Here is an 8059-nt window from a genome sequence, read left to right on the forward strand (position 1 = left end):
CGCGTCGGGGGGCAGCGCCATATCTTTCGGCGGCTGCCCGAGACACACGGAGTTTGACGGTGGTTAAGCCACCAGCCCCCCTGGCCGGACCGGCTAGTGCTGTTCCGCCTCCTTCCACGAAGAAATGGCAGACCTCTGGGCCTGCCGGTCTCAGCCTTTGCAGACAGGCCCGAAAAACCCCCGAGTGTGTCCGCCGAGCGGGCGTCAACCATCGCATCTGAAGAGGCGATGGATGCCAGCAGCACTACACCGGCGTCTCAGACGCCGAAAAAAACGGCGTAGCTCCGCGGATCGCGCCAGAAAAAATAAAAAATAAATAAAAAGAAAATCTCTTATCACGGGGCCTGGAAGGTCTCGATCGTGAGCTAACTTATATCAATCATTCTTGACACACAGCACAATACACTTCCAATATGGCTACACTAATAATGGAATGTGAGAAGTCTACTCAAGAATCTGGCTGATATAAACGAACTCCTACATAAGTTTAATGCAAGGGTGCTGTGTGTGCAATAAACACACCTCGATTCTACACGCACATATTTTCCGCGGCAATATGCCATTTACCTCAAAGACCCCCAACGATGCTTTCGCCTCGGCGGGCGGTGTGGCCATAATAGTAGATGAGCGTGTCGCCTGCCAGCATTTGAAGCTGCAAATGCCCCTTGAAGCAGCTGCAATCAGAGCCGTGATGTTTGATAAGCTAGTAACAATGTGTTCTCTGTATAACCAGCCCTGCTATCAACTGCATAACAGGATTTGAAAGCTTTATTGCACAACTTCCGGAGGCGTACATTGTCGTTGGAGACCTAAATGCATATACTACATTGTGGCGCGACTCTCTATGTAATGCCAGAGGGTGTCTGACAGAAAATTTCCTCTTATGTAAAGGTGCATGTTTGCTAAATAAGAAAGAACCGACTTTTTGCAGCGTCACGAACAAAACATTTTCATACATTGAGTTGAGCATTGCATCAAGTACAGCCGTGTCATACTTTCAATTGAAAGTGGTTAAGACTCCGTACGGGCGTGACCATTTTCCAATAATTTTAAAATTAATTAAACGGGGCGAATGTTCTCCACATGTGCCCCAATGGAAAGTCGACTCAGCTAACTGGCAGCGATACAGAGAGCTGACATATTTCACCTGGGATGACATTCGTATGCTTAGTATTGACGATGCAGTTGCATAGTTAACAGAATTTATCGTCGATGCAGCATCTATATGTATCGCGCGAGCAAATGGATTGCCTCCTAAACGACGTGTTCCTTGGTGGAACGATGAATGCAGGGAAGAGCGAAAGAAACAAAAGGCTTGGAATCATATCTCCGTAACTCTCTGACTACAGAAAACTTTATCAGCTTCAAGAAAACAAAGTCAAAAGATAAAGGAACGCGATGGCAAAAATGCATCTCCGGCATGAATTCTTACCAAGACGAAAGAAAAGCCTGGTACGGGGTAAAAAAATAAAAGGCCGAGAAACTCATCCTCTACCACTAGAAAACACACGAAGAGACACTCTTGAAGACCAGGCTGATTGTCTAGGAGTACATTTCGAACCCATTTAAAGTACATTCCATTACACCGATACATTTCTAAGATATCAGCGACAAGCAGAGCGACAGCCTCTGGTTCGGAAAGGCACAACTAGTGAAGCGTACAATCATCGATTTACTTCACTGAGCTGTAACAAGTCCGCTCCAGGAAGTGACAGAATACTATATGAAATGATCAAACACTTACACCCTGAAACCGACAGAACACTACTGTCACTCTTTAACTCCATGTTCTCGACCGGCTACATTCCGTCCGCCTGGAAAGAAGCAATCGTAATTCCTATTCTCAAAGAGTGCAAGGACGCTTCTTCGGCCAGTAGTTATATTTCTACAGCTCTGACAAGTTGCCTATGCAAACTCTTTGAGAAAATGATTAACCGGCGCCTCATCAATTTTCTTGAAAACAACAAAATACTCGATTCCTTACAGTGCGGTTTCAAGGAAAGTAGATCCGCAACAGATCACCTTGTCCCCATCGAGGCAAATATCCGTGACGCCTTTGTGCACAAACAGTTTTTCTTGTCAGTATTTTTAGATAAGGAGAAGGCATACGACACAACTTGGCGTTTCGGAATTCTCCGTGACCCGGCTGGAATGTGAGCCCCAGGCAACTTACTAAACCTGACTCTGAGCTACCTCTCTTATCACACGTTCCGTGTTAGAGTTGGTAATGTCATCTCTCGACCATTTAAGCAGGAGGCTGGCGTACCACAAAGTGATGTGCTGAGCTGTACTTTATTTATGATCAAAATGAAATCGCTCCAAACTGCCATACCACGTACAATGTTTTACTCTGTATATGTCGATGACATCCAAATGGTTTACAAATCATGTATCCTAAGTACCTGCGAGTGACAAGTGCAGCTTGGCTTGTATAAATTGTCTTATCGGGCGGACGAGAACGTTTTTAAACTAAATACTCAAAAGAGCATGTAGGTCCTGTTCTATAACAAGAGAGATATACTACCGGACCCCGTAATTGCTCTCCATGGAGAACGGCTTTCTGTGAGCCATGAAGACAGATCTTTAGGGATCCTTTTAGACAGCAAGTTAACTTTTGTCCCGCACCGGAAGTATCTTAAGCCAAAGTGCCCCAAGTCTGTAAATCTGCTGAAAAGTTTGTCACGCACATCCTGGAGAAGCGACAGGAAATGCCTTATAAGCTTGTACAAAAGTCTATTATTATCACGCCTTGACTGCAGAGCCATAGTCTATAATTCTGCTACGCCTAGTGCTTTGAAAATGGTAAACCATATTCACCACTTTGGAATCCGCCTTGCTAAAGCGCCCTGAGGACGAGTCCTGTACAAAGCCGCTTCGTTGAACGTAACGAATGGTCTCTACACTTCTAAAGGGCATATTTAAGTTTCTCCTACGCATTGAAGGTGAAATCAGACGTAGATCTTCCGTGTCATGCAATTACTCGTGACTTTTCCCACGGCCAAGCTGTTACGTAACCACCGAGCCACTAGGTCTCCTCTGTACGTACGGTTCGAAACACTGTCAAAAGAAACAGGCGAACTTCTTCTAGAGAATGTCTCCTAATGGCTCCTACTCGGCTTCCACCGCCTTGGGAGTGGCAGACTATCCATTGCGACGTCTCTTTAATAGAAATATCAAAACAATTAAGCACCTGAGGCACATATACATTCACATTTACTTGAACTTGAGGAGAAGTATCTGTGCTAGATTTTATACAGATGCTTTTAAGTATCCTGCTGGTGTTGCTTATGCAGCTCCATAGCACCATCGTTTTTAATAACCGGTACATTGAATCCATATGCAAGTATTTTTACGGCCGAAGCATATAGGCGATTCTCTCTGCGGTTAAAGGCAAACGAATCTCGCTAGGGCTATTTTGTCCACGGACTCATTTAGTGTAGTCCGAGCCCTAATGAGTTTAAAAAAACACAAGAACACTGTCTTTAACGAACTATATACACTGCTATGCTCAGATGATATGGGTAATCGAGTCATCGTCTTACGCTGGGTTTCTGGACACAGTGGCATAAAAGGAAATGAAGCTGCTTACGAGAGCGATACTTCAGTATTTTTTAACGACACCGACATTAACATACCAATTCCAACCACAGACTTTAAACCATACTTACGGCATAAGTTGAAGAAGCACTGGCAGAAACAGTGGGATACCCAGGTATCCAATAAACTGCACTTGATCAAACCCAGATTATGGCAGTGGATATCTGTGAAAACATCACGATACAAGTAATTGCTCATTTGTCGACTAAGAGTAGGTCATACCTTCGGCACTCACTCTTACCTACTGACTGGAAGTGATCATCCGTCATGTCGAAAGTATGGCAACAACCTTACAGTACTCCATGTCCTCGTTCAGTGCAGGGAATTAGAAACTGAGCATAAAAAAGAGTCATTCTGTGTATCGTGAACATATTCCACTCTATCCAGCATTCTTTCTTAGTAACGAACTGCTTCCTAACTTGAAAACAGCTTTTAGCTTTTTAGATGAAGTTAACATATTAGAAATAATTTGGCCAGGTCACGTGTAGCACAGCCTCGCCTTCGAGGCCACAGCTGCAGTGAAATAAGTTTTTACAGCATGGGCCTCCCAGTCATTAACTTCAAGAGCCCTGTGGAGGCAGTAGTGCTTCTGCACATTTTATTATATCATCACTTTATAGTCAAAATTTTATGCTCATAACTCACGTCCTGAGTCATAGACATTAGTTGGATGCTTATATATATTTTGTGCAGTTCACAACGATCCGTTTTCAGGCCTCTTTACAGCCACATTACAACTAGCATTTGCGACTCATTCGGTCATTTCATAACAGAATACAAATACAACTCATTGTAATATGTCATTGTGCTCCTTGATCATACCTGGCCATTGCGCCATTAAACACCACGCGTCATCAATTTTGACTACCTCGAGTCCTTCAACGTGCACCCGCATCTAAGCGTTCGACCGTCCTGGCATCGGAGACGCGGTTACACGAGCGGCAGCGTTCGCTCCCCGCTGCCGTCGCTCTTCATCGCGCCGACGTTGTGACGGCGAGTTCACCGCGGTTTGTCTGTGTGCGCGTGATCACACCTTGCTTGTTAATTTAATTAGTAGGCGAATGTTTACTGCAACAGAATAAGGCCGACAAAAAGTAGGAACCTTGCTAACTGTAAGTGTGTAATGCTTTGCTAACGCTATCAATGCTTCGTCTTTCGGGCGAAACTGCTGCTTTCTCTTTGTTACAACATAGAGACGAGCTCACGAAATGCCTAACGAAGACGTTAACTGCTGCTGCTATAGAACAGGAGTAAAGTTAGCCTTGTAATGGCCCGTACACAGTTCCACACCAAGGCAAATGTTCGCATCTATTTTTGGCAGTGGAGAGTACATTTGTACAGAAAAGAATGAAATGTTATTTGAGTCAGAACTCGATTAGTATAGTATAGTAGTATAGTATATAGTATAGTATAGTATTGGGCTTGCGTCTCTATCCACAACTCACAGTTTGCTTCAGTATGCATCAGAAAGGCTATGCATTAAGTTACCCGTGCCTAAATTAAAATTTTTCAGTTATCAGATAAAAGCAATGCCTATATAGTTTTTTTTACCTTGAACAATTTTTTAATAAAGAAGCCCACAATTGTTACTCAAATCGTGTCACTACAGATGAACTATCTGCCCAGGCGGACATCCTTTCCAGAAATAAACCAATGCAATTCATTTCATAATTACACTATTTGCAGTAATTAACTTCGTTGTTACAAGTATTATGGCACATGCACACATTGGAAAGTTGAAGGTAATCCTCATAAGCGTCTATTTCTGGTGTTTCCCCTTTTTCAAGATGGCCGTCTCGATCGAAATTCCTGGCGACGAATCATTCTTTTAATGTACCCGATTACGCATGGTGCTTTTTGTCTGACCTCTGCGTTACGTAACTGGGGAGCGTAAAAGGAAGCTACCCTCGCACTTCCCTGTTCCTACGATGTTATTCAGATCGGCGCTGTGCGGAACCGAGTCCCGATTGGATGCATAATCACTACGGCATGCCGCAGGGGGCGAGACGGACCGCTATATAACTTGCCGTGTATAGCGAAGATCCAGTAGAGAGTTTTACATTAGGGGTCGCAAGCGGCTTGCGTCCCCTAATCTAAAGCTCTATTTTACGCCGCCTAACAACGTCACAGGAAGGGGGGGGGGGTGAGCTGCAGGAGCCCCGTTTCGCTGAGCTGCGTGCGAGATCGGATAAATTGAACGAATAATTTGACGCCAATATACTTCAACTCTGAACTAAACGTAACAGCGCAAACACCTAAGACGAGCCACAATAAGAAAGACACGACACACACTGGCGCTGACTAACAACTTCCTTTTTTTCTTTTCGTCGTCGATGCATATATATACCTAGGCCTCACAACCGCGCAGGCGCAGAGAATACATTACTGACATCTGCCAACTTATCGTATACGCAAACGTAGGAAATCAATTTCTGATGGGTGCAGGGATAAAGATGTGTCACTAATGCAACGATTAAGTGTTTGCGCTGTTAGGTTTAGTTCAGAATTATGTACGAAGTAGGCCCAAATGAAGTGTTACTGATATTTCAGCTCGCACGGCCATTTTGAAACGCAGGAGCACGAAACCAGAACTTTTACGACGATTTCCTTCAACGTTCAACTAACTACGAAGTTAATTAATATAGTTAGTGTAAAGAGTGAATCGATTGCTTCGGTGTTTGTTTTTCTTTCAAATTATGTCCACATATAATATATAGTGATGTGATTTGAATAAAGTTTGTAGCCTTAAATTTATTCGAAGAAAAAGAAAAAAAAAACACTATGATTGTATGGTGCAATGCAGGGTTAACGTTATATTAAGCCCACAGTTGTGTGCGTGAACTCCCTAAGTACGCGGAAAAGGGTCAAAACAATGACCTTACGCCTCTCGACAGCCCACTGTTGTCGGAGGACGTTATTTTAGGCCCTTGACCAGACGCTCAATCGAGTTTGAAGACAATCCAGGCGTTACTGAACTTTTTAAAAAGTACGGGCCTCGACTGTAGGCTTTGAGCATGCCAAATTGCTTGCCATATGATTTACATCCTCCTTCTCTCGTCATCGTCACCCATCATGCGCCTCCTTCTCCGCTCTTTCTCTCCCTCTTTCCCTTCCCCCAACGCCGACCTGGCAAGAGGAATATACCTCAGGTCGATTTCTCTGCATTTCGTATCATTAAACTTCTCTCTCTCTCTCTCTCTCTCTGTTTAGTGATGCAAGTAGAAGTATTGAAGTGAACCTTTCTCTTTTTCGGCTCTCGAACGTTTACTAGGGCGGAAATTACCCATGATGCATGCTAGTGACAAATCGTAAACACCACCGAGGGATTCGATCGGAAAGTTCATGCGGGGCACATACCTACACGTGGGAGGAGTGACCGGTAGCCTAATTACTGTGCGCGTTGGATATTGCTTTAATGGCCCGCTAGACGACTAGGAAATGCGGCTGTGTGTAATCCAGCACCTTTGTTTTGTATGCTCGCATAATCACAGTGGCACGCGTGCACATATCGACGACAGTCCTTTGTTGTTCGGTACGGAAGGGACGTTAATTATTCAAAAGCGAACGCTGTGCGCAGCTGCAAAGCAGCAAAACTGACCTGCCGCTATTACTTGACGAGGTCTATGCTTTTCTCGCGCTTCGCAGGAACCGTATTGGGCCCGCATAGTGCACACGGCACATAGTTCGGCACAGATCCGCGGCCAGCCGAGGACATTGGGTTTTTTCTTTCTTTCTTTCTTTCTTTCTTTCTTTCTTTCTTTCTTTCTTTCTTTCTTTCTTTCTTTCTTTCTTTCTTTCTTTCTTTCTGTTTGTTTAAAGCGGCTAGCTTCCTTTGGCTCTTTCACCTGTTTTCGTGGTCGCTGGTTGGTGGTCGATTGTGCGAGAGTACCGCATTCATCACTGAACTCGTACAGTAGATATATGAAACATTAAAAAAAGAAGGCAATCGAAGCAAGCGTAGTTCTCACGAACTCGATCGTGAGTTCCAGATGTGGTATTTGCAACGGTAAAAATACATATTTCGCCGAATTCCCGTAGCTATATTGCGAAGGTCGGTGAAAATGGTCAATGAGCTACAACGCGAAGGTTCGACTACGTTCCGTTGTAGACAAGGGGTCGTCGGAACGTCAAAGTTGTTGCGTGTGAGCGAATGGCTGGCCTGGGGCCTGCCGGCCAGTGCTGTCGCACGAGGGCTTTAGGGTGTCTCAATGTTGAGGTGCTGTGGAACAGGCTGTCGTAAACTATCACCTCCCGAAATCGCGCATGCAACTACACGACAAAGTGTTTGTTTTGCTGGTGTGAAAAATGTGCGGTACTTTACCGGCTCGTGTAAATGAAATCTTCACCAACGTTATCATCGTACGAGCGTTGACTTACAGCTTATATTTGCACATGTTCCTAGGGGTGGGCAGCGCAGCCCGGACGAAAGAGAAAAGGAAGTACGCGATACGAATGCAGACTG

This window comes from Dermacentor variabilis, chromosome 11 (genome assembly GCF_050947875.1).
Source record: "Dermacentor variabilis isolate Ectoservices chromosome 11, ASM5094787v1, whole genome shotgun sequence".
In the NCBI taxonomy this organism is placed as follows: domain Eukaryota; kingdom Metazoa; phylum Arthropoda; class Arachnida; order Ixodida; family Ixodidae; genus Dermacentor; species Dermacentor variabilis.